Source organism: Cicer arietinum, chromosome 2 (assembly GCF_000331145.2).
Source record: "Cicer arietinum cultivar CDC Frontier isolate Library 1 chromosome 2, Cicar.CDCFrontier_v2.0, whole genome shotgun sequence".
Taxonomy (NCBI): domain Eukaryota; kingdom Viridiplantae; phylum Streptophyta; class Magnoliopsida; order Fabales; family Fabaceae; genus Cicer; species Cicer arietinum.
This window is the reverse complement of record NC_021161.2, coordinates 42,964,824-42,970,900: the sequence shown is the minus strand read 5'-3', so window position 1 is coordinate 42,970,900 and position 6,077 is coordinate 42,964,824. Positions and strand designations below refer to the sequence as shown.

Below are 6,077 nucleotides of genomic sequence, written 5' to 3'. Positions count from 1 at the left end.
ATAGATATTTAATTTCTTTAACTAGTTAGAGGTTTGCTCCTTCATGGTGTATATATATATTGGATAAGATCAATCCATTGAATAAATCACAATTACATCGAGTGGGTAATTTCTTTAGTTGCTCATTAAAATATTAGATTTAACTATATATATATAAGGAATTAATTATGAAGATAATAAAATATAGACAATTAAAATATGAAATTACTGTATATTTTTTCCGGAAAAATTTACTTTACATTTATGGCCTTAGACATTTGACCAAAATTTGGTGTCAATATTATAATAATTCTCTAGCATCGTAACTATAAAAAGAGACAATACTAAATGTGATCCCCCATTGTATCAATTTGTTTTACAAGATATTCGAAAAAATAATCAATATATTACTCTTTTTCATGTGTTTGGACTTTGGTTGCTAGAATTATTGGCCATCAATTTGATGGGATGCAAAGCACAAAGAAAGAAGATTTGGACATAGAGATAACTAAAACTTATTAATAAGCCTTCTAGCAAAAGAGTATTAACGTATTTCAAGCCCTTCTTATATATCACTATATGTTTCATTTTGTTTGATTATGCTTCATTTTTAGAACATAATCTTACTTACTCTATGGTTTACTAATTATCCTTTTGTTTGATTTCGGTTTCTATAGACAAAATATGAATATATTGTTGATTGTATTGATATTAATAAAGAACTACTGTTTGATCATCTTTTGCTAATAAATCGTATGTTTCATGTATGCATTAAATTCTAATGAGAAAAAAATATTAGATTTTAGTTTTCTTCTAATGATATTTTTCTTTCGTTTTATTTAATTGTTGAGAAAATTTAATTTTCAAAATGAAATTAGAAAAACTAGTGTTAAAAATTCATCGACTAAGACAATGTTTGAGCTTGAAAAGGACTGGTGTCCGACAAAAATTTGTTCTTATTAGAAGGACAACCAAAGAAGATCTTATCCAAGACAAATCATTTTTTAATAATGTTATATTTGAAGACAATCCTATTAATCAAGTAAGTTTCTCTTGTACCTTTCAGTTTTAAATATTTTTACTTTATAATATTTTCAACTATAGAGTAGTTATGTGATCAATCTATTGTATTTATTGATAGAAGTAACCGTGGGTGATTCATATATTTCTCTTCACCGGATTTAATGGAACAAATAACATTTATAATGTAAGAGTTGAGAACAATCCAACAAGTTTTTCTATTATATATATATGTAGGTTCAAAGTTGTTCAAAATGAAACAAATTTCATTCTGTTGATTTATATATTGTTATATATAGCACAAAATTTTGTGTGTATGATTTGTCAATTTGATATGATGCATTGATTTTAGGTGGCTCCACAAATATATAATGATGCGGCAACTCATATGTTAGCAGTATGGACACTGTAAAATTTCTTTTACCTTCATTTTATTTTTTCTAACAATTTAATATTTATAAACTTCTACATACATACCATGTTGAATACATTAATTATAAAGTTTATGAGATCATATTATCATTTTTTGTATCTTCGATTAATGATAAAAAATATAAGTTTCATTTGTTTAATATGTAATGTGAGATTTAAATATCTATGGTGGACTGATGATTAAGATAATAATTTCTATTACTCAGGTGATCACTGTATATTTTGAAATTTCTACAATTAGAAAAACAATTTAATTTAACATATTTAATTATTGAAAAATGTTTTAATTTTTTGTGGCCATAAATTTTCAAGTAAATATAATGAGTAATTTTTACATAATTTATAAAGACTATTTATGATATATTCACTAACATATTTCAAGAATGTTTTCAGGATCTTAAAACACATAATTGGTGGCGAATAAATGAAGGTAAAAATATTGGATATTTTTCGGCATCTTTATTATCCAATTTGACCTATGCTAATAAAGTGGGTTAGGGAAGTAGAACAACATCTCTAGGGACCCTAGTCCTCCAATGGATTCTAGTTACTTTCATGATGCCAATTTTATTCGTTCCAGTTATTTTAGACATGTTACATTTAAGGATAATAGCTGGGAGGACAATGGAATTGGTAAATCGACGATTAAACTATATACCATCAAACCTAATTGCTTTGATGTCGATTACTTTGAAGATAAAGGAGGAGAATTTGGATATTTTCTACATTTGAAGATAAAGGTAGATGCAATTAATTTCAATCCTTTTAATTTAAATTTAAAAATGAATAAAATTATATTTGTATCACTACATAGATCAATTTCTTTTGTAAGCCTCTTTATTCTTACCTTAAATTTATTACAAAATGTGTTTTGTATTTTACAAAATAGATTAATTTAAAATAAATTCTCCTAAATATTCCTTCCACTTCTATAGGTTAGGAAAAGTTCCATCATTAAATAACAAGTGAAATTGTCTTGCTTACCTACTTAACTTTTATACTTTTACTTTTTAAACCAAAATAATCTTATATGCTTTTATTTTATATTTTGTTAATATTTAGTTGAAGGTAGAGATAAAATTATCAAACTCTTTATTATTTTACGATTTATTCATCGACTTCGATTGTTTGCGCGAAGCTGTAAAGTGAGAGCAAAATTATCAGCATAGTTCAGACCATGAACCTATGGAGCTGGGTTTCAAGATTTTTGAACCAAGCGTATCACAAATCGAAAACCTACATCGTGACTGATGCACAAACTGATACATCTATTCCGCTAACGATTATGTAGTTATAACAATAGTTTTGAAAAACACATTTCATAATCATAATCATCTCATCGCAAATTATAAAAAAATATATATTCAAATGTACATCATTTTAATATTTAAATATTTTATAACTTATAAATATGTCAAACTTGAAACTTATTATATATTAAAAAATATGATAGTAATTTTTATTTATAAGCATTAGTCTAGTAGCTAGTTAACACAAATAGCACACACAAACTGGGACAGGGAGGTGTTTATCGTGGGATCGAATCCCACTCATCAGACAAACCCGCAACACAACTACTTGTGCTGCTCATTGGAGACAATAGTAAGTATATGATGTCAGAAAATTTTTAAAACTAGTGATTTTTATTTTTTTTTAAATAATTATTTTAAAATAGAAAATGAGTAAAATAACACATATATATAGAAATAATAAAAATATGTGAGGATGATCATCAAGACAGTCGATGTTAATAATTTTATATTTCTAAAATTGCATCAAAAAATTGTTACAAATTTTTTTAGTTTTTCAAAAATTATGTACTGATTTTTTTTAATCTCGAAGTTACAAAAATTTCATTTTAATTTTATTATTTTTAATAAAATAATAGAAGGGTTATTCTGTAATTTATATAGTTTGGTACGGGTGAGAATAATAGATGTTGAAGTGTGTAGTGGATTTCTTTTAATAGGATTGTCCATTGTTTGGTCACATGGGCTATTGTTGAGCCCAACATTAACTGGTTAGACACTCAGTTTTTTTGCTCATTGTTTGGTCACATTGGGTCTGGGTTGATTCAATTTTTTTTTTTTATTTTAATAAAAGGCTACTTGGTTGGAAAAATATGACTTCTTTCGATTAATATTAAGGGAATTAAGATCAAATCCAACGTGTTCAATTTTAATTCTAATGTTAACAATGCAAGATTCATACAATATGTGCACAGCGGAAATATAGCATATCATGCAGGATCATCATGAATGTCAAGTAATATTAATCATACAAACATAAAATGCAAATGCTAAAGAGTAAGGGTTAGAAAAGAATGCACCAAGGTTTATCCTGGTTCAGTTGTCAATAAGACAACCTACATCCAGTCCTGACAATCCAACTGGATTTCAGATTTTTCTCCAATAGAAAGAATTTGAGGTTTGTTTACAGATTTTCCAGTTTCCTCGAAACCTATCAATCTAACTCGAATTCTTTCCTATTCTTAACCCCTTGATCCTTGCAGTCACTCGGCAGACTCACACAAAATCAAGTTCAGCTCCTTCTTGATGAGGCCTCTCACCCAAGAAGATCGCCACCAGTTTCTAGCTGGATTTTTCGCTATCGTTTCTTTACAAAGTATTTGTTACAACCAAAATAAAAGAAGTACATAAAGTGTCTTCAATCTTGATCAATGTATCTCACACGAATCTGGTTGTTCAATGATTGTTTAGGAGATCATTGTCTTTTCTCTCAAGAATACTTTTTCAGCTCTCTCAATGATTATGGATAATCTTTTTGGTCATGATCTGAAAAAGCAATATCAGAATGTTAACAAAGTGTTCTTAAGAGTTCTTCAGTATTCTGAAGTATATTCAAGTATTAAGATGTGTTTCTGATCAGTTAATGAGAGAATGATTGAAAACAGTTTATATAGTTTATGAAAAAACAACTAATACATCGATTTACCAATCGATTCATTAAAGTTATAAAACAGGTCTAATCGATTTGCCAATCGATTATCGCGAGTCTTGTTTTTCTTGAATCTTGAAACTATACAAACCAATCGATTTGCCAATCGATTCTTTAAAAACACTTTTCAGTAAATTATGTGTAGACTTATATGAATCGATTGCATAATCGATGTCAGGTGTTTTGTTCCAATTTTAAAGTCACACTAATCGATTACTTAATTGATTTATCAAGTCACATAATCGATTTCCAAATACACAGAATCGATTTGGCCGCAAACTGAGAGTTCACTGTGATTTCAAAATACTTGTATCAATCGATTTGCCAATCGATTGTGTTTAAAACAGTGACTCAGTTAATTTCATGTTAATCGAAGTGCCAATCGATTTGATAGTATTTGCCTGAAAAGTTCTTACCAGATGTTTAGTTCAATCGATTTTCCAATCGATTGAAACCAAACTTGACATGATTGAAATTTTCGCAATAGATTGTCCAATCGATTGTGTTTGTCACATGTCATGTTATTTTTCAAATATTATCTAAGCAATCGATTTGCCAATCGATTAGCCTTAAAAATGGATTGTCCCTGTGACTTTCCCAATCGATTTATTTCAATCAGTTTTACTTTGTGATGTGCACAATCGATTTGCCAGTCGATTAGCCTGTAAATCAGGTTGCCACTGACTTGCACATTTTTTATTTCTAATTGTGCCAGTCGATTTCCTAATCGATTGTGTAACCACAAACAGTATGTTTCCTTACAACCCTTTTACGAAATCGATTTCCCAATTGATTTGTTCAGTAGATTTTCAACTTTTGTTGATTTCTTGAGTTCCAAGCAATTTGTCTCAAGTGTGTAGGGTTGAGTTGTTGTTCCTGAAATCTTGCTCAGTTAAAATGTTAGATTTATCATATGATGTATGAACATTGTATGTTTGTTAATTATGTCAAAATTAGGATTAAGAGGACTAAAGTCCAACAATCTCCCCCTTTTGGCATAAGTGACAATCATACAATTTTAACTTGAGTTGAGCATTTCAAGACATAATATTAACAACATTTCATAGCATCATATGTACCATTATCAGATCATAAAATCAGAGTATCAGATCAGAGCATAATAGTACACATGCTATTTATCAAAATCAGAGCATTTTAATAATTCATTGCATTTTAATAATTCATTATCAGTCATCATAATATCAAAATTATGCAGCAGTCATAAGCAAGTTATAATTTTTCTCGCCCTTTGTCAGTTAAGGCAAAAAGGCAGACAAAAAATTTCCTCCCCCTATGTTAATAAACATAAGCACTGGGGGTTGAAATTAGAAAATAGTGTATCAGAGCAATAAATGAGCATATTAAAATATTATGACAAATGAATTCAGAGAGTAATGGAATAAACGTTCTAGTGCATTATGTATATAGAAGAAATGAATACACCAAGTCATTACAAAACAACACAAATCCTAAACTCCTAATCTCCTAAACTAGGCTGGTCCTCACTATTATCTAAGGGAGAGGCAGAGACCGTTGTATTACCCTCAACAGGTGTCTCCTCAACGTGAGTTGCAGGCTGATCTAGGGGAGTTGGGTTAGGTTCCTCAACGTGAGTTGACAGCTTGATGCCTAAATGCGCTTGTATAGCATCAACATCCTGAACAACTGAATTCAGGGATGCCTGAAGA

The 6,077-nt window shown here is 29.1% G+C and overlaps 1 long non-coding RNA gene across 2 annotated transcripts; it reads left to right on the top strand.

Moving 5' to 3' along the window:
* The first annotated feature begins 281 nt into the window (after nucleotides 1-281).
* LOC140919485 (uncharacterized) lies at nucleotides 282-3,160 on the top strand. 2 transcript variants are annotated; one of them, XR_012162091.1, is made up of 4 exons: nucleotides 282-1,021; nucleotides 1,121-1,186; nucleotides 1,352-1,407; nucleotides 1,825-3,160. It is a non-coding gene; the product is annotated as an uncharacterized lncRNA (long non-coding RNA). The 2 variants fall into 2 exon arrangements; XR_012162090.1 differs by having other exon boundaries at nucleotides 282-1,186.
* The last annotated feature ends 2,917 nt before the right edge of the window (nucleotides 3,161-6,077 follow it).